At 37.1% G+C, this 25,546-nt stretch overlaps 1 long non-coding RNA gene across 2 annotated transcripts in view; it reads right to left on the reverse strand.

The window, feature by feature from the left end:
* LOC103657980 overlaps positions 1 to 25,546 on the reverse strand; it is a 172,985-nt gene that overhangs the window by 141,530 nt on the left and 5,909 nt on the right. For both annotated transcript variants that reach the window (XR_005833896.1, XR_005833895.1), the window contains exons 2-3: positions 24,182 to 24,220; positions 22,887 to 23,007 (exon numbers count right to left, since the gene is read on the reverse strand). This is a non-coding gene — a long non-coding RNA (uncharacterized LOC103657980). The remainder of the gene's footprint in view (positions 1 to 22,886; positions 23,008 to 24,181; positions 24,221 to 25,546) is intronic.

A 25,546-nucleotide genomic window follows, 5' to 3' on the forward strand; every position in this document is an offset into this window, starting at 1 on the left:
CAGCGGGGAGTCTGCTTCTCCCTCTCCTACTGCTCCTCCCAGTGTTTGTTCTCTCTCTCTCTCAAAAAATAAATAAAATCTTTTTAAAAACTGATATTCAGGGGCGCCTGGGTGGCACAGCGGTTAAGCGTCTGCCTTCGGCTCAGGGCATGATCCCGGCGTTATGGGATCGAGCCCCACATCAGGCTCCTCCGCTATGAGCCTGCTTCTTCCTCTCCCACTCCCCCTGCTTGTGTTCCCTCTCTCGCTGGCTGTCTCTATCCTGTCGAATAAATAAGTAAAATCTTTAAAAAAAAATAAAAATAAAAAAATAAAAAATAAATAAAAACTGATATTCAAATTAAATGCATGTAGAACCCCTGAAGTACCTCTGCAGACTTCCACAATAAGTGTTTTAAAATTATTTAGATATCCCCGGATATCTCTTAGAATACTGGACAAGGTGCTGGAGCTTGCACAGTAAATAACAAAAGCATAACTGAGTTTATACAAATATTTTATCTGGGGTCACTTGGATTATACTTTTGAGAACACTATAAGGTATCATTATCCTATCTGACAAACGGAAAACCAGTTTAAATAACTTGAGAAAATACTGCTAGTATAAAGAAGTTGAGTGTGTGGCTCCTGCACAGCATCAAAGAAGACATTCAATTTCTCTTGAATATCAAAACAATTCTAGGAGTCAGAGCATTTTTTTCAAGTGTCTAATATAAATTTCTTTTCCTGAAATTGAATCGTGTTCAAAGTGAAATCAGAAAAGTTGTTCACCAAATTATCCCTTTGTAGCGTATTTCTACCTTCCTATTCATTTCACTAACCTATTTTTATTACTGTTCTATTATTTATTGTCAATAATAAAATTTACTACAAATCCACAATATGTGAAAAATTATCAGCAGCAAAAGGATGTATGAGCTGTAAAACTCCACAAAATCATGAAAACTTATTTCTAAGGAATGACAGACAACAAATGATAATTGCATACTGATAAATGCATACTGATGATCTATGTGAATACTCTAAGTGCTGGAGTCAGATCCTATTTTTGATAAGCTAGTCATTTAAGTGTGAAATTATGGAGAATGCTCATGGTACATTAAGACCCATAAATTCACAAATTTAATTGGAAAGTGTCTTTAATAGTGTGAACAATCTATGATGAAGAATTTGGCTGAGGATTAAGACTTTATTCAGCATTTAAATAACCCCAAGTAAATCAAACATTATTGTGGCCCTTTGACAAGCTTTAACTTAAAAATTCTGGAAAAGGTGCTTATTTTCTTATAAATACAATGAAATTTGCCTTAAAAACTATTCCTAGTGGATCACCTACTAAACAACAGTGATTCTAAAAAGTCAGTATAACTATTCTAGATGAGTTATCTCCTTACTCCCTATAGTCTATTTTCTATTGGAGGCTGGAATGGTGGAAGCAAACAAACAAAAAGCAATTGCAATTGAAGGGAGTGGTTTTATGCTTTAGTAGGACTTCAGTGTTTCTAGGCAATACTTTTATCTGTCTCAATAGTCGTCCCTCCTTATGCATAGGAGGTATGTTCCAAGAACCTTGGTGGATTCCTGAAACCATAGATAGTACCAAACCCTATATATACACTGTTTTTTCCAATACAGACATACCTAAGAAAGAGTTTAATTTATAAATTAGGCACAGTAAGAGATTAACAATAAAAACAACAAAATAACACAATTATAACAATGTAATGAAAGTTATGTGGATGTGGTCTCTCTCTCAAAATACTTTATTATACTGTATTCACCTTCTTGTGATGTGAGGTGATAAAATGCCTTCACGATAAGATGAATTGAAGAAAATGTTTCAGGCATTGTGACAAAGCATTAGGCACTACCTTGTGAAGAAGATACAGAAGAAAGAGGATCATCTGCTTCTGGACCTCAGTTGACCACGGGTAACTGAAACCACAGAAAGTGAAACCACAGATGGGTGGTGAGAAGGGAGTAGCAGGATCCTGTCATGTTTTCTCACCAATGCTAACAGAGAATCCAAAATCTCTTTATTTCATGCCACACTCCTCAAATTCTCCTGAGAGATTATATCAGGCAGAATGCATGCTGCAAATGATTTAAGCAAAAGAGATATTTTTGGTGGGGTGGGGGTGAAGAGGCTATATTGATGCTCATGGAACTGAAGGAAGATCTGAAAAGGAATCATCTCAGAAAGGACAAGAAGACAGCCAGCTCAAAACATCATTGCCATCAAATGACTCTGCTCCAACTACCTGCTGTCCCTACAAGTCTTTATACAAGTTTTAACTTTGGAAGAGTAAAAACTGGTTGGCCTAGCTTTGGTCAAATGGAGGGCAGGGAACAAAATCTAATGATTGGAGAAACCCACAAAATGAGTGAACAGGAGTAGACAGATGGGAATAGTTCCCTTAAAGAAGGAGTGACTGCTCAGAAGAAAAAAAAAGTAACAAGTACTTGTTATAGAGATAACAGGAGGATTAAGCATGAACTCCATCAACATACCACTGGCCCAGTCAAAAAGACCTAGATGGATCTCTATCCAGCCATTAACTCTTCTCTTTCTGTAAAATAGGCATTTCTCTCTCTTGTTCAAGCTGAATATCAAATAAAGCACATAGAACTCATACTTACCAATCTTCCTTTGCCATATCTCTCCAGTATCATCCAAAATTTCTCTCCTAGGATATTTTTTCTTACCACATAAACATGTTAAAATCTCTCCCACTCTAAAATAATTCCTTATGCCCTAGTATCTCTTTGGTGAACTCTCCTGTCTCTTCTTTATAGCCAAGCTCCCAGGAAGAGAAGCCTGCTGGGCCCTTGACTTCCTAATGCCCCACTGCCTACTTCTTCAGCTTACACTATCCCACTGAAACGGAACTTTCCAAGTCATAGATGATTTGCTAACTGCCATATCTTATACGGACATTTTGGCCCCTGTTTCTGTGAGCAAGAACAGCATAGTGGTTTAAGAACATCAACTTTGTGGTCATTCTCAGGGTTCACAACCTTGGCTCTGCCAATTACCTAAGGTATGTTATTTCATCTCTCTATTTTCATATCCGTAAAGCATGGTTAATAAAAATACCTACATCACAGATTTATCCTGAAGAGCTAAAACATATAAAATCCTTAAAGCACTGCCCAACATATGTTAAGGGCCGTTTAAGGGTTAGTTATATATTATCATTATTTCATTGGGCTCTTTTTATGACATTTAATATTATTAATATCCTTCTTGAAATCCTCAATCTTCCTGGCTTCTGTGATATCATTCTCTCAAAATTCTTGCTCTTCTCTGTCATCTTTTCAAGTTCCTCTTCCTTTCTGACTCTTTGTTTTAAAGATTTGTCTTATTTATATATTTTAGAAGGAGAGAGAGCATGGGGGAGTGGCAGAGAGGGGGAAGGAGAATCTCAAACAGACTCCGCACTGAGCACAGAGCCTGATGCAGGGCTCGATCCCAGGACTCTGAGATCATGACTTAAGCCAAAATCAAGAGTCCCACACTTAACCAACTCAGCAACCCAGGCACCCCTCCTCTTTATCTGACTCTTAAATGCTAATGTGCCCAGAGCTATTCTGAGTTCTCCTCTTTCATTTGACACACTGTCCTTGGGTAATTTTATCCAATCCTACAGTCCCAAATACCAACTGTACTAATGATTACCAATTCTCCTTTCCTCTTTTTTCCTCCTTCTCCTCCTCTTCCACATCCTCCTCCCTCTCCTCCAGTTCCCTCTTCCTCCTCCTTCCTCTTCCTCTTCTTCCCCTCCTCCTCCTCCTCCTCCTTCTTCTTCTCTCTCCCCCTCTCTCTCCATCTATCATTTTGTCCAACAAATATTCATTGAGAATTATACAATGGCAGGCATCATGCCAAGCACTCTAGACCAGATTCTTGCCAGAGCGCCAGATCCACATAGTCTATGTGACCTTTCTCTATGTGCCTCAAAAGCACCTTAAATTCAAGATGTCCAGAACTAAACACATGACACCCTAATCCTCTAAACATATTCCGCATTCTGTATTCCATGACCCAGAGACAAGCATTATCATTCACCAGGGTACCCAATCAAGAATCCTAAGAGTCACACCTGAGCTCCCTGGCATTATTCTCCCTGCTTCTAATCAGTTGCTAAATTATTCCTCTTAAGTATTTCTGTCTGTTGTATGGTGGTTGTATGCCCATGATCTAGAGTCGAATCTCAGGAATACCACTTGCTAACTGTATAATATTAAACATAAGTTGTTTAACCTCTCTAGATCTCAACTTTCTACTCTGTAAAATGGGGATGGAACCCACTTCATAGAGACATGGTATTAAATAAAACAATCCAATATAGTACATAGCACTATATCCAGCACACAGAAAGTATTCAATAAATAAAAATCATCTTATTAACATCATCTCTATTGACATTATGTTAGTTCAAACCTCTGTCCTTTCTTGGCTAACATCCTAACTGGTCTGCAATAGCATCTTAACTGGTCTCCTTGTGTCTTATCTTGTCCCTCATCAGCCCATTCTTCACAGGGCTACCCAAAAATCTGAACTAAAATAAATTAGCATAAAATAGAAATGCAGTAAACTACAAAGTGAACAGTTCATAGTCTCTTAATTAATAACATATGGAGGAGAAAAGTCTCCCCATATAGGATCTACCAAAAATTTAGCAGGTCAATAACAGTAAAGACAGAGACTTATAAACAACTTTCAGACGGAAATCACATTTCCAAATATTAGCAAACTTCCTCCACAGAAAATACTATCATATCCATTAAGCTTGGCCTAACCAAAGCAAGTAGTTAAGTTCATTTATTACATGACTATCTCTTATTGTCTATGATCAATAACATGTCTTGTCTTGATTGGACTGTAATGAACTTGCCCTTATCTGTATCACTCAGACAGAAAAATACTGCCAAGAAAGGTATGGTTTGATTTAACAAAGCAAAGGAATTTACCTAAAAATGTGCCCATAACTAAGAAAATTTTAATCAACATTTTTACCATGTTCTGAAAAAAATTGCATAAAATGGCATTTTCTCATTATTTAATCACATACTTAATTAAATACACACAAAATTAATGTTGTTTTCACTCTTTAAATAAACAAGGCAATGTTACTGTCTCGATTATCAACTCAAAAAAGTCAGAGGAAGAAATATTCAGAACACCTTATTTTTCACTGTTGAATGAGCTCTGCTTTGTGAAGATTCTACAGCAAACCAAACCTTATAGAGTAAGTAATATTCCCATTACTGCTTTCTTTGGAAATAATTTCATCTGTCATATAACCCTATCTTGAGCTATGTCATTAAAAAGTTATAAAAGACAGAGATTGGAAGATCAAGATTAGTTCCTTCACAGATGAAACCACAAAATCAATGAAGCAGCATTATTCACACAAAGAAAAAGAAAATGTGCAACTTTTACTGCTACTATACCAAAAAGAAAGTTAAAAAGCAAAGTTTCCACTTCATCACACAACAAATCCTGGTCGCAAATTTATGTCATTGTGTGTGTATGCATTTGGAGAGTTGGGAAGGGAAATTGTTCAGAGATTTTTTTTTTTTAATGGCTAAAGAGTGGAGGCAATTCTAAAAAGAAAGGCATTTTTTTTTGAAATCCTGCCTTACTCCAAAATACAAAATATTATTTAAAAAATTTGATGGTAAATAATGCATCGGATGCTTTCTAAAATATTTGGAGCTCAAATTTATACCTTCCTTAGCTCTGTCTAGAATAAACAAATGCACAGATCTAAAAATGTATATGTGTTTACTTTTTAGCACGTATGAAAAAAATGGTATTTAACTCAAATTAATTTTAACAGTGAATATGACTATAATATATGTAACTTCTAGCCTAACAATAGCAGTTCCCATAGATTGATCATAGAAGAAAAATAGTGAGCATAATGTGAGGAAAGAAATACACATGAATCCATTCCAGTTGCTTCTGTAGAATTTGATGAAATGAACAGTTCCCTACAAGGCCAATTAAAACTGCTGATGAAGCTTTCTGAAAGATTGCATGAATCATTTTGAACTTTTCGATTTTGGTCTATCACTATTACATTCTTCACAAAATCTTCAGCAATAATCAACATTTTCATCTTATTGAGAAAAGAAACTTTGCAAGAAGCAGTTCATCTTTCATTTGATGTATGAAGTCTATTTCAAGTGTATGCTCAATCTCTAGAGATAAATTCAATGGTATGTTCTCAAAAACAGCCTCTCGGTCAGTCCTATCTTTAAACAAAAGATAGCTGTGCTGCCAATATATTGCTGCTGTATTGATAAATGGCTGTGGTAACATATCTTTCCAGTTAAACAGGCTCTACTCACCACAATACCTAACTCTTTCCTTTGTATTAGTCACCAACATTCATTTCTTAGATTAAGCTTTGTTTCCTTCATAGTCTGTACAATATGTGCTTGAGAATAAACATTCAATTTTCAACACCATCATTATTATCCTTACCTAAAAATATCCTACAAGAGCAGTATGGTAGAGTAGAAATTACATGAACTTTGAAATAAGACAGACCTTAGTTAGAAACTCAAGATCACTTATTCAATATATGACCTTGAGAAAATTACCCTGAGTCTGTTTCATTATCCATAAAATAATACTTCAGTCACAAATTTATTGTAAAAATTAAATATAGTACATTTAGAAAGTACCGCTCCTCTCCAAATAATAAACACAAAAGCTTACATTAAAGCAATAAGTTCTCATCCTCTCTTGTTGATCTCTTTTTGCACAGATGATGCTTTTATTACTATTACTATTTTAATAATGCTAAGAAGGCCTCCATGAATTATTTAATCCCATTCCTCACTCTCCATATTATCATTGATACATTTCCCACATCTGCTGCTTTCATTCCCACGCAGGTGATCCTATGAGAACTGGACTCAGCTCCAGAATTTCTATATAGAAGGAACTTGGAATAATGATCTGGTAAGGAGATACCAGGAAAATTGTCTTAAAGCTGAATTTGAACAGCAAAGACACTATTTTATTTCCAGTATAGGGAGAGGGATTTTTGCATTGATGCTGTGCTTACAAAGCAAGGACCCTGTTTTCATATATGTTATATGTTTTAGAGGTAGTTTTTCAGGAGGCTGATGTAGATACAAAGGACCTAAAAATCCCCTTCCTTGCACTGTGCCTAGCCATCATTTAGTCCATCATCAACCATTAGCCTCCATGACACTTTTCAAAATTACATTCTTAGATCACATTTTATCTATACCCAGAACACTCTTCTTTTCTCATAACCTATTTCCTCTTCCATGTCCATGGCTATCCTAAGAGATATTAAAAGTTATAAACTGTTCATTTCCCATCACCTAATTTTGACCAAAATTCCAATTTTCTTGAATTACTAAATCTGCAATAAACTGGCTAAAGCTGGCACCAGACTGCCTGTATTCAGGCAAGTGTGTGACTTTGGGCAAGTTCCCAATCCCCAGCTTCTTAATCTGTAACATGAAGTTCACAGTGGTAATCCTTCCAACAGACTGTTGGAAGGACTAAATGAGTTAATAATGTAAAGTTTGGAAGTTAGTGAATATATAAAGTTTTGCTATTGTTAAACTTTAAGTTAAAATGGTACCATCTTATATATGTGCAACATTCATATAGGCACTTATCTATAAGCAACTGCCATATAATCAGGTCCTTCAGATATTTGGTAATTAAGTCCCACTGAGTGGTGTCCCAAATCCATTCTTTTCCCCCTTTTGATCTGTAGCAAATTGTGATTTTTTCCCATTCATTCTACATATCTATTGAGTCCTAACTATGTGCCACACACTGTGCTGGAAGCTGAGAATATAACGGTGAATAAAAACAGGTATTTCCCCTTGTGTTGCTTTTGTACAGTGGGGGAGAACACTGACATTCCAATAATCATAAAACAAACAGAAAACATTAACTATGAAAAATGATACAAGGTGAGGTACACGATGCTATAAGAAAGCCAATTTGCCAAAAATCAATTTGCAGAAAGTCAATTTGCCAAAAGTCAATTTTCCAAATGACTGATTCACTGAATTCCCTAACAGACAATTCACTGAAAGCGAGTTTGCCAAAAGCCAATTTCTAGAAAATCAATTTGATGAAAAGTAGTCTGCCAAATCATCATTTCACCAAATGACCAATTCACTGAATTATTGGGGATTTTTTGAAGTCTTCATTTCACCGAAGTTTCAGTACAGTCCTTTTATGACAGCTCTTCAGTCCCAAATTTGACAGTCTATCTGGGCTGAATATCAATTTCATGTTTTCACATTTCAAATGCCAAACCCTTCTCTAATGCCCAATGATCTAATGTAAGCAAATGGCGGGATTCTCTTTAAATGCAGTTTTCTGTCTTCAGACTTAAGCTTCTGCCTATCTCTACCTCTTCCAGAAAGACAGCTGCAGGAACCATCCTAGGCCAGGGTGATGAACTGGTCATCTGCCAATTGGCTTTTGCCAAATTTGTTCCTAGCAAATTGGTCATTCATGGAATTGACTCTCAGTTAGCTGTTTCTCAGTGAAATTACCAAGAGTCCATGTCTTGCGAGGCTATCACTGAGGAATCTGACCTTGTCAGACAGGTGAAGGAAGACTTCATTGAGCAAAGAATAACTGATGTCACAAGGATAACTTAAAAAACAACCAAACAGGGTGCCTGGGTGGCTCAGTGTATTAAGTGTCTACCTTCAGCTCAGGTCTTGTTCCCAGGATCCTAGGATCGAGTCCAGCATCAGGCTTCCTGCTCTGCAGGGAGTCTGCTTCTCCCTCTGCCCCTCCTCTCACTCGTTCTCTCAATCTCTCCCTCCCTCAAATAAATAAATAAATAATATCTTTAAAAAAAAAAAACCCACCCAAACAAAAGGGAGAGGGAACAGCATATACAAAAACTATTTGGAAGGAGAAAACACCAAAATTACAATAGTTTGCAAAATGGCCAGAGTGGCTGGAATACAGAGAACAAGGGGGAGCATAGTGTGATTTGAAGCTAGAAATATAGTTGGGAGCTAGACCATGTTGTGCCTCACAGACCATAGGAAAGACTTCTGTTATTATGTTAAGAATGAGGATCCTTAATATATTTTAAGTGGAGAAGGACATGATAAGATTTTCATTTTGAAAGATAATTTTGCAAGTGGTGTAGAGACGATATTTTAGAGTGTGATGGCATAGGCTGTTTTCTCACCTGGAAATTTATCATTGCAGTAGTTCAGGAGAGTTGCGATAGTACTCAGACGAGGGGGTATAGAAAAGGTGAAGTAAAATAAATCACCTTCAGAGGTTTTTAAAATGTAGAAACAACAGAATTCATTATGGAATATTGATATGGGGAAAAAGAAGAGAAAATTCCATGGACAACTCCTAGATTTCTGGTTTGCTGAAGCAAATGGTGTTGCCATTCCTGAGAAAGAAAAACACTAAATAGACTAGGTTTGTGTAATATTCTCATTCAATGTATTGCTATACATGTGCATATTTTATGTATCTATAAGAATATCTTCTTTCAAATCTTAAGTTATTAAGAAATTAAATGTAAAAAAGAGAAAAAAATTAAATGTGTATTTGATTGATGATTTTTACGTAGTTTATTGCCTCATGTATGTATTCAATAAACTAATCTTTATGATCCAGGATCCCTCATTTATGTAACTAACTTAAACTCATTGTCCCTCAATTTCTTCAACCTTAAAATGGGAATAATACTAGTGCTTGCCTGGGAAGAAACTAGCTAGCAATATTCTTGCAATCCATTCTCTCCCTTTACTACAGGGAGGCCTCCAGAAAAAAAGGAAGTTGACCAAGTTAAATCTCCTTATGAACACGCTAATGACAAAACTGGCAAACATTAATTATGTCAAGTCATCATTTTACCAAATGATGCTAATGAGAGAGTCCTTGTTGTGGGCTGAATTGTGTCCAGGTTAAAGTCTAATTTCTAATATGACTATATTTGAAGACAAGGCCTATAAAAAGACAATAAAGATTAAATCAGGTCATAAGGGTGGGACTTAATCTAATAGGCCTGGTATTCTCATAAGAACAGGAGGAGATACGAGAGACCTCTGTATCTCCATATTTCAGCACAAGAAAAGGACACAGTGAGGACACAGGGAGAAGGCTACTACCTACGAGCCAGGAAGACAGACCTCATTAGAAACAAAACCTGATGGCACTTTGATCTTGGACTTTTAGTCCCTAACTCTGAGAAAATAAATTTCTGTTGTTTAAGCCACGCAGGTAGTAGGTATTTTGTTATGGCAGTTCTAGCAGACTAATACAGTCCTTATCTATGGAAAGCCTTTAGCAGAATATACCTGATCTGTTTTGATTGCTTATAGTAGATGAATCTAGAATCTAGGGATTTAGAGGTCAGGTATCAATAACTAAGTATGAAATGGAAATGTGTCATTATTGCAAAAGCTACCTTTTGTGTAAATAAGGTAGCAACTTGCATTACTTACTTAAAGATTTCATATGTTCATCCATGCCAGAATGAATCCTGGTGCAGCAAGAAAGGACATGGAGATCTGTGTTGGTGGTCCCAGACCTCTCCTCGCTAAGCCTGCTTTTCAAGATTACTTGTAATAAATATCAGTAAAGCTTGATGCAGAGTAAGATCTCTAATCCTTGAGTGTGTGATTTCATAATGCAATCCTTTGTGTCAAGATCACTATCTCAGAGAACTGCAGTGAGGATTAAATGAGTCGATGCTTGTGAAATTGCAGTGCCAAGTTCATAGAAAATACTCATTAAGTATTGTTATTATTATTCTATTATTATAATCCTAAGGAATATTAAGAAGTTATCATTAATAGAATGAATATTATGTGACAGCCACTTGAACAAAGTAAGTACCTTCCATGGATTATCTCATTTATCATCCAAAAAGCCCTAAATCCTCTATTACCATCATATGAGGCCTGAAGCCTCAAGATCAATTCATTTCCCCAAGGTCAGATAGCCAGTAAATTCTAACACTAGGTTTAAACTCAGACACTCTCACTCCTCAGTTGAGCTCTTGCTCCTCATTTCAAATAACAGTGCCTTGCTATACCATCATGTCTCTGAAACCCCTTTGGAATGTCTAGGTGCTATTTTAGTATAATGAAAGTATATATATTAACTAGCACCAAAATGGCCTTAAAATGTTAATGTGGTTTCTAAATAAATGTGACTTCCATCTAGGGAGTTACTAACATCAGGAGAAATTTTGAAAAATAATAGAGAAAACTATTATTTTTACTCCATTTCTCAAAATATAATGAGCCTTTGATATCCCATTGAGCATAACCTTCCCCCCAAAAGATACATGGGCTGGTCAATTCTGAAACAATAAAACTGGAGTTGAAAGAAAATTAACAAGATGTTAACCTCTCTGTATTTACAGATTACACAAGCTATTTCATCTCCTTGTTGCTTTCTCATATACAAAAGGGATAAGCAAAGAGAGAGATATAAGTGAACTCTATCAACTTTGTTAGCACTAATTAGATCAAAATATATGACTAAAATATTATTTTGGACGATAAAAGAGTGTTGATTTGAAATTATATTTGGAAATGAGAGGCATTCCACAACCTTTAACACATAATTGATAGTTATAAACTATAGGCACTCAATTTTTGTCTTATTTTATTCATTACAGACATTCATTTTTTATAAAACATCTATAGATTGGATACTGAATCCTATTTCTATGGATTTTTACCAACCCACACAATGCTGAGAATAAAATGATTAAACAACAGTTTTCCTGGAACTGATGCAGGTAACTAGAAGGAGATTATTTAATAATGTTACCAAGGAAGCATTATGTTAGTCATTCTGTCCATTCTGTCCAGGTAGCCATCCGGTTTTCAGTTCTTATATCAAACAAGAAGGAATTTTTCCTACCAAAGGAGTAGACCAGAGCCTTTGTCATTGCAGAAAACAGGGCATGGCAAAGAAAACAAGGTGTACAACAGTTCTATTAGGAAAAGACCATATTTAATCCATTTTTTTAAAAGATTTTATTTATTTATTTAACACAGATAGAGAGAGCCAGCGAGAGAGGGAACACAAGCAGGGGGAGTGGGAGAGGAAGAAGCAGGCTCATAGCGGAGGAGCTTGATGCGGGGCTCGATCCCACAACGCTGGGATCACGCCCTGAGCCGAAGGCAGACACTTAACCGCTGTGCCACCCAGGCGTCCCAGAAAAGACCATATTTAAAATAAGGTCTAGAACTGCAGATGCATAGTAGAAGAAATTTTTGCCAATAATAAAGGCTTTGATACCAAAAAAAAAAAAAAATGCCACCATTTCATGGAAGATTTGCATGGAAACTTCCAAAGGAAGATTAGGAAGACTGGGAAGAAAATAAATCTAGATTGGACCACAACAGAGAAGAATGCTAATTGAGAAGAAATGGAAATTGACATCAGTATTCCATTTGTTAAGAATTAATACTAATTTTATATATGTATACATAGGTCAATTGCATATGAAAATGTGTATTTAGTGTTTTTAAAAATCCTAATGTGAAGCATTTCTTTCCCCAAGCATTGTTAGAAAGAGGTACCATAACTAAAAGGACCTATTGGGAGAGGTGATATACCATGGGTAGTTGGCATTCTGCACATTCTTACAGAGTGTGCCAAGAATGCAAAGCCCTAACCACTCCTTGCCTAGGCCATTTCTCAAGCTTGTATTTATAGTGAGCAATCTTGAGAGATGGAGTAATGCCCTGATTCCAAAGAGCAAGCTATTGCTTGCTATAAAAGCAGGGGATTCCCACATTTGGTGTTCTTTTCTTGTAACACAACCAACTACATGTACAGGCTCCCAACTAGGCTCTCTGAGTCACTCCCATGTGAATGAGGGGGATGCAAATACACTGATGCTCATGCATTGATGAAACACTACGAGCCTAACTTATTAGCTTGCAAGCATGGTAAAATCAAATCACAGAACCAACAAGCCCTGCTTCACTATATAATAAAGATTCCAGGACCCAGAATAGACAAATGAGATAAACAGTATCTTTCATAATGTGGTTTTTTTTTTAAGATTTTATATTTATTTGACAGAGAGAGAGACAGCCAACGAGAGGGGGAGCACAAGCAGGGGGAGTGGGAGAGGATGAAGCAGGCTCCTAGCAGAGGAGCCTGACGTGGGGCTCGATCCCAGAACACCAGGATCACGCCCTGAGCCGAAGGCAGGCGCTTAACCGCTGTGCCACCCAGGCACCCCTGATAATGTGATTTTTAATGGATTTTATTTTTTAGAGCAGTTTTAGGTCTACAGAAAAATTTCCCAAAAGTTTTAAATTTTCATATGCCACCAACCCCCAATTTTATTAACAACTTGTATTCATGTGGTACATTTGTTACAACTGGTAAACAAATATTAATACTTTATTATTACCTAAAGCACATAGTTTACATTAGGGTTTACTCTCTGATGTATATCCTATGGGCTTAACAAATGCATAATGTTATGTACCCATCATTACAGTATCACATAGAATAGTTGCACTGCCATAAAAATCCCTATGCTCGGGATGCCTGGGTGGCTCTGTCAGTGAATCACCTGACTTTGGCTCAGGTCATGATCCCAGGGTCCTGGGATGGAGTTCCACATCCACCTCCTTGCTCAGTGGGGAGTCTGCTTCTCCCTCTACCTGCTGCTCCCCCTGCTTGTGCTCTCTCTCTTTCTCTCCCTCTGACAAATAAATAAATAAAATCTAAAAAAAAAAAAAAAAATCCCTAAGATAAAACCTTTTCATCTCTTCCTTTCCCCTAACCTCGGCATATATTGATCATTTTAATCTCCTTAGTTTTGTCTTTTCCAGAATGTCATATAGTTGAGATCATAAAATATGTAGCTTTTTCAGACTTCTTTTTTTCAGGCTTCTTTCACTTAGTAACATGCATTTAAGGTTCCTCCATGTCTTTTCATGGTTTGATAGTTCATTTCTTTTTAACTTCATCCACTTATGGTAAGAGAAGATACTTATATAACAATAGTTATCTTTTCTAAATTACTAAGGCTTGATAGGTCACCTAACATGTGGCCTATCCTGTAAAATTCCCACGTACACTTGAGAAGAATACATATGCTGTCGTTGGGAAAAGTGTTCCTGTTAGATCTACTTAGTGCATTGCATTCTTATAGTCTTCTGTTTCCTTACTTATCTTCTATTTGTTCTATCCATTATTGAGAGTATATTGAAGTCTTTCAAATGTTATTATAGACTTGTCTATTTCTCCCTTATTTTTTCCAGTTTTATTGGGATATAATTGACATATTGTGTTAGTGTAAGGTATACAAAAAAATGAATTCACATGTATTTATTGCAAAATGATTACCACAATGTTTAGGTTTTTTTGTTTCATTTTTTTTTTAGAGAGAGAGCATGAGCATGTGGGGGAGGGACAGAGATAGAGGGAGAATCTTAAGCAGGCTCCACACCCAGCATGGAGCCCAATGTGGGCTCGATCGCATGACCCTGACATCATGACCTGAGCTGAAATCAAGAGTTGGACGCTCAACTGACTAGCCACTCAGGTGACCCTTATTTGTCTACTCTTTTGTGTAGCTGAACTCTTTTATCCATTCTCTCAATCTCTATTTTCTGATTGTCATTTACATATAAAATAATTACTAATGATAAAATAATTACTAATAATAATTACTTAATTCTGTCATTTTCCCCAGCTATATTAAGATATAATTGACATATAATATTGTGTAAGTTTAAGGTACAAAATGTGATAGTTTGATACATGTATATACTGTGAAATATTTAACACAATAATATTAGTCAATGTATCCTTCAACTCACATAATTAACATTTTGTTGTTATGGTGACATTAAAGCTCTACTCTCTTTTTTTAATCTGCATAATATAATGTTTCATTTTTTTAAGTTTTTATTTAAATTCCATTTAGTTAACATACACTGTAATATTTATTTCAGGCATAGAATTTAGTGATTCATCACTTTCATACAGCACCCAGTGCTCATCACAAACGCCCTCCTTAATACCCATTTTCTTGACTCTCTCCACATCTTCCTTTAGTTCTTTGGGCATCTTTAAGATAGCTTTTAAAAAATCATTTTGTAGTATGGGGTGCCTTGGTGGCTTAGTCGGTTGAGTGTCCAACTCTTGATCTCAGCTCAGGTCTTGATTTCAGGGTTGTGAGTTCAAGCCCTATGTTGGGCTCACACTGGGTGTGGAACACACTTAAAAAAAAAATCATTGTGTAGTATATCTGCCATTAGATGTTTTCAAGGCCAGTTTCTGTTGATTTTTTTCCTTTGAATGAGCCACACTTTCCTGTTTCTTTGTATACTTTGTGATTTTTTTTGTTGAAAGGTAGATATTTATGCCTAACAATGTGGCAACTGGAAATCAGAGTCTCCACTTTCCTGAGGGCTTACTATTTTTTGCTATTGTTTTTACTGTTTGTGGTTATTGTGGTGGTCATTGTTGCTGTTGTAGGCTATCTTTGTGCCAAGAATCATTTGCAGGTGTACAATTAAGATCACCCAGGTCTTTTCTGAGACCTTCTCTGAGCATGTATAGCCACATTCTAATTCTCCCCATATGTGAAGTTGTTTTCTAATGTCCTAGTCTTTAATGTCTGGCTCCCAAAAGCCAGGGAAAGAAAAAAATTAAGGGGAGAGGAAAAAGGTGTTGGCCCTTTAAATACTCTGGAAGTCACTTCAGCCTGGGGGAGGGAAGACTGCAACAGTGGAAGGAGGTACAACAATGGACACCTGCATCTCTGTGATCAGACCTTGAGATTTGGAGGACAGGGCCTATTTTTACCCAGTTTGATTCCTGCAAGCTATGTACAAACTGCTCCAGAAACATGTGCACAGCTACCTGCCACAGTGGCTGGTAGTGGGGAATTGGTAGTTACTATTGAAATTGACCAAAATTAACTGCAATTTGCTATCTAAGATATCTCCCGGAATTTACAAGACTTCAATAGATTCCAGAGTTGTGAAAAGTTGCAGCAGACAGATGCTGCCACTGTAACTGTTATCTCAATGAGGAGACAACTTCCTGGTGCTTCCTACTCTACCATATTTCAAGAATCCTCCATAATGTGTTTTAACATTTAATAATTTTATTAATTTTTCCCACAAAAAAGTGCTCTGACAATAATATAAATTACATTAAAAATATAACATTCATGTATTTTATTTGAACTTTATTACTATGTATCTTTTGTGCATTTATTTCTCTAATTCCTGAAAATACACAATTAGGTATGAATGTAATTTTGTTCTATATAATCTGGTTCTATATAAGATGCTATTCTCATATATCAACAGAGAGCCCTTGGTAATAATGCTTTGACTGTGTTAGTGATGTATTTCAATCATAACAGTTCTATTAAATAATCTCATGAGACATATATTTTTACCGTGTGATGAAAATGTAGCTGCTTGGCTATTTCATTATGGCATGGTGGTATTTAAGTGTTATAAGCAATATGAGGTGTTTTTAAACTGATTTTCAAAAGGTTATATCACTCATTTCTAGGATAGGGTTGGCCTTGATTAGTTTCTCAGATAGCAAAGTATCTTAGCAGTTGCCTAACTACAAAGTAGTCACTGAAATAATGACTGTAATTTTCAGGGTAGAAAATCATAAACTTGGTACAAAAGTACCCAAGAGGGGGTTCTTCCTGCAAGAATAACGATATTTCTTTTTTCCTGGTAAAGGATATCAATCTTTGTCTAACAGATCAGTCCTGAGTAAAATATGAACAGAGAAAAATAATTTTGTTGTTAAATTACTAAAATGAGGATACACTTCTAATCATATAAATTATTAATAGAAACCCTTTTCAATAATTTAAAAGTGCATATGCCAAAGTGAATTACATGGTTAAGGCTAGTTTCACTGGTAATTCTCACTGAGGCTCACTAAAGCTTAACTCCTGAGCTACAAGAGTCAAGTATACATTCTTTTTCATACAGTTTAGACTGTGTAAGGCATATGCTACTTTATAAAGTGTTGTTAAAATACCATGGGCTCCTAAAGGGTAAATAGATAAGACGATAACAAGATTAAAGAAAGGAACATGTACTTAGAGAGAAAGTGAGAAGACTGGAAAGAGACTGATGATACAAGGATATAATTGATGAAGCAAGTATCACTAAAAGGTGGGAAGAGATGGAAAGCACAAGCATCAGAATTAACAAAAAGAGGACGCTTTCTTTTCCAAGATTAGAAGGAAGATGGGAAGTATATAAAAACGCAAAAACTTTTTTCCAGTGAAGAGGGAAATTTATAGAATTGATGTGATAGTCCTCGATCTTTCCAATAAAGAAAGAAGGATATTATCAAAGAAAAGCAGGGAGAGGATCCTTGGGTACTGGGGGAATATGAAATATTTAGAGATCAACATAAAACTTGTTTAACAGCAATGAGCACACCTATTTCATGAGTGGATAACATGAACTAGAAATGTAGTTGATTAGTCCAGTTTCCTGACTTAATAATACTTCAACAATCAGGGATTAGGAGAATCCAATGATAGGGTTGACCCAGCATTTGAATCCAACTAATAAAAATTTAAATAAATTAGATAATACCTGCAGCCTGTGACTACCGATAAGCTGAAATTTCTTTCCTTTCTATAAGGAAGATCCATTATTAACCATATAATAATCTATAGGAAGTTAAAGCTACTGTGGTACATATCACTGGTAAGAATCAAAAAACTCTGGAGTAGAACTAACGAATCATTTGAATAAATGCATCTGTTGTAAGCTAAATTGAGTATTTGGTTAATTTATCCCTGTGATTCATCACTTCCAGATGATTTGACCAGAACCAAAATATGGAATTATGAGATACATTTAGGCAGAAAATGTTCTGGTTAGATAAATACAGTTGCACTGACTTTACTATAGAAATGACATTAAAAGGGGACAGGCTTTCTTTGGCTTTGGAAGAATATACTTATAGATTACATTCAAAGTTCTTCTACAGGCTTAGAAAAAAGTGCCTCACTATCCTTGCTATCCTTTTATCTCAAACAAACAAATTAACAACCAAAGCAAACAAACAAAAAAACTCTAGCTTGCCCACCAGTTCAAACCCTCTCTTTTCATGGGTTCCTTTGTAATACAGAAACTCTATAATTAGCACTTACACCTATATTATGGAGTCATGAATAATAAATGTATTTAACAATCCATTACCTGTTTTCCTCAATGCTTTTACTAAACAATTTCTTCCCCAAAATCTACCACAACCCACGAGTTTTCTGAGCTTTCTAAACCAATCCAAGATCTAGATGTGGATAGTTGAGAAAGTATGTATCCTTCATTAACCTCACCCCCTAGTGACCTTCCTCATAAAAACAAATGACAACCCAAACCACCTTTACTTTTCAGATAGAAGGGAGGAGGAAGGAGGAGGAAGGAAGGAAGGAAGGAAGGAAGGAAGGAAGGAAGGAAGGAAGGAAGGAAGGAAAAGGAAAGGAAGGGGGGAGGGAAGGGGAGAGGGGAAGGCAGGGGAGGAGAAGGGGGAGGGGAGGGGAGGAGAAGGGGGAGGGGAGCGGAGGGGAGGGGGGAGGGGAGGTGAGGGGGGGGAGGGGAGGGGAGGGGGGAGGAGGGGAGGGGAGAGAAGGAGGACTCCTGGTCTGAGTGCCAAAGGGTATGTACGGTTCAGTAAAATCCCACATTGCTGTTTTTTCTCAGACAAACCACCAACTAATAAAAGAGGAAAAAGAAATTATTTGTTGTGTGCTATTATGTGTCAAACACTTTACGTACACTGGATTATTTAATCCATAGAACATTCCTGGGAATAAGGTGCTACTATCCTCATTTTGCAGATGAGGAAGCTGACTAAGGTCCAAGTATGTAACTCACCCAAGACCACACCATAAAAGAGAGAACAGAGTCAATCTATTTCTGTTTGAAAAACAGTAATATTTTTTCTTCACTAATCTATAACTGAAAGTAAAAAAAAAATATGTAACATTTTAAAAAACAGAAAGGTAACTTGCCCTGCTTTGTTCCCAATTCTCTGGTTCTTTGTTTGCCACCACTTAGAGTTAGAAGGTTTATTTCAAATAAACATTCCGGATTGCTCTTCATATGAAAGTGCTATATAGCTAAATCTGCCTCAAGTACCATCTTCCTAAAATGCAATTTTTTTTTTCTATATTGAAACCTGTAACAGACTATCACATCTTGTTTTATCTAAGAAATACAGCTAGCTGGTGATACATCTTTGAGAAAAAGTATGTACAAGGCCTCAGAAAAAAAGGCAATAAAACATTATTTAAAATATTTAATAACTTACACATTGGCAATGTCCACATCCTCTTAAGAAAACTCATATATATACATACACATGTACATGTGTGCGTAATAGTGGTTACAGCAAAAGAAGCTAGAACACAGAATTCCTAAAGATTCAAAATACCACTGAAGAATTGATTTCCTGTCAAATCTCTCTAAAAATATTTATTTTTGCCAAATGAGCATATCCCCAAAAAGGATCTTTACTAAAACCAAGATTAATTACTTAATAATTATTGAATGCTGAGTCTTGGGAGATACTATGCTGGGTGCTGGGTTAGAAGCAGGAATCAAGATAAATATGATCCCTGTCCTTATGGAACTTACCTGCCAGTGTAAGAGAAAGACATTCAAGAATTACAAAAAAATAATTATAATCGTGATGAGTGCTAAGGAGAGATACAGGATGCTCTGAGATTATTTGATAGTACAACATTAAAGATCTTATCTAAATAATAGAGAAGTTTGTTGCAACCAGAAGTCATTATTTCTGTAACACATTCAAAAAATGAATAGGATAATTTCTCAGAAAGTTCTTAAGAAAGAAAATTCAACCTAAGCCAAGAACCCGGCTATGTACCTTGCATATTTTACTTAATTTACTTTTACAACAAAACCACGAGGTACCTATTAACAGACCTTGGTTTTATTCTCTAATTTGCCATGCCAACGTGTGCCTTGCACACTAATTGTCTTGACAGAAACTTTAAAAATTACCTAAAGATTATGTGAAAAAGTTCTCAGTACTGTTTTCCATCTAAATCTTCAAAACCTGTACACAAACATTGCACAATTATCCATTCCAGCTCTCTCTCTGTCTTAGCAAACATGAGTTTTCGGACAGTGCAAAGACCCCAGTCACAAAATAAATAAAACTACAACCATTGCACAGCTCCCTGCTTTCTTGCTCTCCACTTCATTCCTATTTATGCCATCCTGTGGTTACATGCCCCTGAGCAAGGCAACACCTCAGCTGTCCCCAACCAGAATATTGCTCCTTTCTCAACATTCAACAGTAGCAATGGTAGTTCTGAGCCCCTGATATAAATAAGTGAAGAGGAGACACACAGGTCTAGTCTTAGGGAAGATAAGCGGGTTGACCAAAACAAGAATATTTCCACCCACTGTTTTTTCTTGTATTATTTGTGGATGATATGCAGCATAGGGAGAGCCATAATAGTTTTTTATGTACCTATAAACATTTCTGTCCATTTTTAGGGCCATTTTTGGAGTCCCCCTACCATTTCTTTATTTTGAATTAATGTTCAGTTGGTTATGACTGCTTTAATCTTTGGGTATTTTTAAAAATCAAATTTCAAGTTTAAAATTTTGTTTGAATGTAACAATAGGTAAAATGTCTATAAATCAAGAAGATGCTACTACTACACAAACTCTTCTCAGGTAAAAGGGAAAAAAATATTGCTTAGCTTTTGAGAAAAATCCCCTTATGATAATGAAAGTCTTTCATATAGCAGCAATAATTGCCATATGATGTAAATTGAAGGCAATGAATGAATAGTAAGCCTTGATTACCTTTTCCCATTTAGTCCAGGGCATTGTTTTGGCAATTCTTTCTTCTCTCCCCAATATCAATAAATCTCCCTTTCCTAGATTTTTTTCCCCATTGGCTAACAAGCATGCTTTTTCTCTTTTACTTAAAAGAAAACTTCTGCTTGATCTTGCTTCACTTTATAGCTACCACCCCATTTTTTCCCCTTCTCTTTGGCAAATCTCCTTGAGTTGTTTAAAATTGCTGTCACCACTCTCCCATTTTCTCTTGAGTCTACTATCAAGCTTTAATACTCACCACTCCACCCAACCACTCATTTTAATGTTATTAAATACAGTGGTCAGTTCTCAATCCTCATCATATCAGATCATTTAGCAATAAGTGATTTAGCTAATTGTTTTCTTCACATGGTTCCCAGGATACCATATTCTCTTGGTTTTCCTCCTATACGCTATAGCTTCTTCATAGTCTCTTTTGTTGTTTCCTTCTAGTCTTTCAAATATCTTAATGTTGGAGTGTCCAGCTTAGAGAGATTTCTCTTCTTCTAACCACACTAATTCCTTTAGCAATCTCAATTATCCCACAGTGAGCAAATTAGAAATGCCACACCTGCCTTGCTTTAATGCAGAAGAATGGATTCAAAGGCTTAGGGAGATTAGAATGTTCAAGTGGACTTGTCATTTAATAACTACTTACCCATACCGGAAGGGTCCATAGAACATATTTTTTACTACTGTGAGAAATAAATATGAGAAGGGAACCTCCACATCTTTGAAATGTTCAGTGATTGCTCTTCTCTATAGGCCAGACCTTAAAATGTGGACTGTAGTCACCAAATTAGAAAACCTAAATGGAATTACAGTAATTGGATCCCAAGGTAGCAGGAGTCAAGTGGCAGCCCTTAACTGCCAAAGTCAAGGTGTGGTTACCATAATGGATAGCCATCAAAGCAGCAAACAGAATAGTCTGATTTGCATAGACATATGGCATTGGCTAGTCAATCATAGTGTTCCTAGAAGTGAAACAGAGAAATCGATAGGAAGCCTACTAAATTCTTACTTGATCTATAAACAGGAAGGTTCTAAGTCAGGTAAACAAAAGTCTAATTTGAGTCATCAAAACAGTCATGACCCCTCAATTAGTTCTCAGAGTTGAGCCAGTTTATAGACCCAGAACCCCTTGAATGAAGGGGAGGCTGGGTACCCTTGAGGGAGAACCCCAGTACACTGGCAAAAATTTATACTGTTAATCTTTCTCCCAGCCTTCCTCAAAGTGACCTATAGGCTTTTGCTACGGTTAACTGCACTGTGGGAAAAATAAATAATCAGTTTTCAGAGACTACTGGACACTGACTTAGAACTGACACTAATTCTAGGAGATCCAAAAACATCATTGTGATCTACCAATCAGAATAGGAGTTTAAGAAGGTCAAGTGATCAATGGAATTTTAGCTCAAGTCTGTCTCACAGTGGGCCCAGTGGGTCTCCTAGCCCATTCTATGGTTATTTTTCCAGTTCCAGAATTCATAATTGGAAGAGATGTACTCAGCAACTAGCAGAATGCCCACATTGGTTCCCTGACCTGTGAAGTGAGGGCTATTAGGGTAGAAAAGGCCGAGTGGAATTCATTAGAACTGCCTCTACCTAGGGAAATAGTAAACCAAAAGCAATAGCATATTCCTGAAAAGACTACAGAGATTAGTGCCACAACCAAGGGCTTGAAAGTTACAGGAGTGTGATTCCCACATCCCCATTCAACTCACTTATTTAATCTATGCAAAAGACAGATGATCTTAAAGAACAACAGATTATCATAAACTTAACCAGGTGGAGACTCCAATTGCTGTTGCTCTACTAGATGTGGTTTCATTGCTTGAACAAATTAACTCATCCCCTGGTATCTGGTATGCACCTTTTGATCTGGCAAATGCTTTTTCCCTCAATACCTGTTAGTAAAGACCGCCAAAACCAGTTTGCTTCCAGCTAGCAAGGCCAGTAATACATTTTCACTCTCCTACCTGTTAACTCTCCGGCCCTAACTTAGAGGTCACAATGTAGTTCACAGGTATCTTGATCACCTTTCCCTTCCACAAGATATCACACTGGTCTGTTATATTGATGACATTATGCTGACTGGACCTGTGAACAAAATGGATTTATTATTAAGACATCTGCATGTCAGAGAGTGAGAAATAAATATGTCAAAAATATTCACTTCTACCTCAGTGAGTTCTAGGGATCCAGTAGTATGGGGCATGTTTAAATATCCTTTCTAAGGTAAAGGATGAGTTGTTGCACCTGGCCCCTTGGGCAACCAAAAAAGAGGCAGAACCCCTGGTGGGCCTCTTTGAATTTGGGGGGCAACACATTCTTCATTTGGGCATTTTAGTCCATCCAATTTACTGAGTGACCTGAAAAGCTGCTAGCTTTGACTGGGGTCTAGAACAGAAGGCTCTGCAAGAAGTCCAGGTGGCTGTGCAAGCAGCTCTGCTACTTGCGCCATATGATTCACCATATCCAATGAGCTTGAAAGGTCAGTGGCAGAGAGAGATGCTATTTGGAGCCTTTGGCAAGCCCTAGAAGTGAACAACACAAGCCCCTAGGATTTTAAAACAAAATTCTGCCATCTTCTGCAAATATTTACTCTGAAAAACAGCTCCTGGCCTGCAACTGGGCCTTAGTAGAAACTGAATGTACAACCATGAGCCACCAGGATACCATGTGTCCTGAGTTGCTCATCATGAACTGGGTGTTATCTGACCCACCAAGGCACAAATGTGGCATGCACAGTACTACTCCATTATCAAGTGAAAATGGTATATATGTGATTAGGCTCAAGCAGGCCTTGAAGGCACAAGTTACCTGTAAAAGTGGCCCAAATGACTACAGTCCTCCCTCCTGCCACACTACCTTCTCTCTCCCAGCCTGCACCTATGGCCTCACGGTGAGTTCCCTACAATCAGTTGACAGAGGAAGATTCTGGCCTGGTTTACAGATGGTTTTGGACAATATGCAGACACCACCCAAAAGTGGACAGCTGAAGCACTACATTCCCTTTTTCTGGGACATCCCTGAAAGACCGTGGTGAAGGGAAACCCTCCCAATGGACAGAACTTTGAGGAGTGCACCTGACTGTTCACTTTGCTTAGAAGGAGAAATGGGCAGACATATGATTACATACTGATTCACAGACTGTGGCCAATCACTTTCTCCCCAGCCACCTCTGGCATCACCCAATGGGCTCACAAAAAAAGTGGCCATGGTGATAAGGATGGAGGTTATAATGGGCTCAGCAACATATATTTCCACTTACCAAGATTGACCTAGCTATGGCCACTGCTGAGTGTCCAATCTGTCGAGAAAAAAGACAACATTAATCCCTGATATGGCACCATTCCCTGAGGTGGTAGCCAGCTACCAGGTGGCAGACTGATTACACTGGACTGCTTCCATCACGGAAGGGGCAGTATTTTGTTCTTACTGGAACAGACATTTTCTCTGGATATGGGTTTTCCTTCTCTGCATACAATGCTTCTGCCCAAACTACTCTCAGTGAACTTACAGAATACCTTACCCACATTCATGGTATACTACATAGCATTACTTCTGATCAAGGAACTCATTTCACAGCAAACAAAGTGTAGCAATGGACCCATGCTCATGGAATCCACTGGTCTTCTCTTGTTCCCCACTCTCCATCCTGAAGCAGCTGGCTTGACAGAACAGTGGAACAGCCTTTTGAAGACTTAGTTACAGTGCCAACTAGGTGACAACTTGCAGGACTAAAGCAAAATTCTCCAGAAGGCTGTGTATTCTCTGAATCAACATCTGATATATGTTGCTGTTTCTCTCACAGCCAGGATTCACAGGTCTAGAAATCAAGCGGTAGAAGTAGGAGTGGCACCACGCACTATTACCCCTGGTGACCTACTAGCAAAATTTTTGTTCCCTCTTACTGAGACCTTATGCTTTGCTAGTTTAGAAGTCTTGGACCCAAATGGAGGAATGCTTCCACCAGGAAACACAATGATTCCAATGAACTAAGAGTTAAGAATGCCACTAGGCCACATTGGACGACTCATACCTATGAATCAACAGGCAAAGAAAAGAGTTGCTGTGCTGGCTATGGTGATTGATCTTGACCATCAAGGGGAAATCAGACTGCTAGTCTACACTAGAGATAAGGAATGTACTCTGTCCAGAATATAAGAGATATTGTAAGGCATCACACTCATGTTATCCCTTTATAGTCATACACACCCTCCTCTTTCCCAATCCCACCATCCCTAACTTCTGGCAACCACTAATCCATTCTTCATCTCTAATTTTTTTTTTCATTTTGAGAATGTTATATAAATGGAATCGCATTATACAACCTTTGAGATTGGCTTTTTTCACTTAATATAACGTCCTTGAGACACAGCCAAGTGATGTGTCTATCAAGAGTTTGCTCCTTTCTATTTTGATTAGTATTCCATGGTATGGATGTACCACAATTTGATTAGTCATTTACCTACTGATAAACATTTTGGTTGTTTCTAGTTATTGCCTATTAGAAATAAAACTGCTATAAACATTCGTGTATATGTTTTTGTATGAACATAGTTCTCATTTCTCTGGAATAAAAATCCAGGTCGATAACTCAGTCATATGGTAGTTGCATATTTAATTTCTAAGA

This window comes from Ursus maritimus, unplaced genomic scaffold (assembly GCF_017311325.1).
Source record: "Ursus maritimus isolate PB19 unplaced genomic scaffold, ASM1731132v1 scaffold_11, whole genome shotgun sequence".
Classification (NCBI taxonomy): domain Eukaryota; kingdom Metazoa; phylum Chordata; class Mammalia; order Carnivora; family Ursidae; genus Ursus; species Ursus maritimus.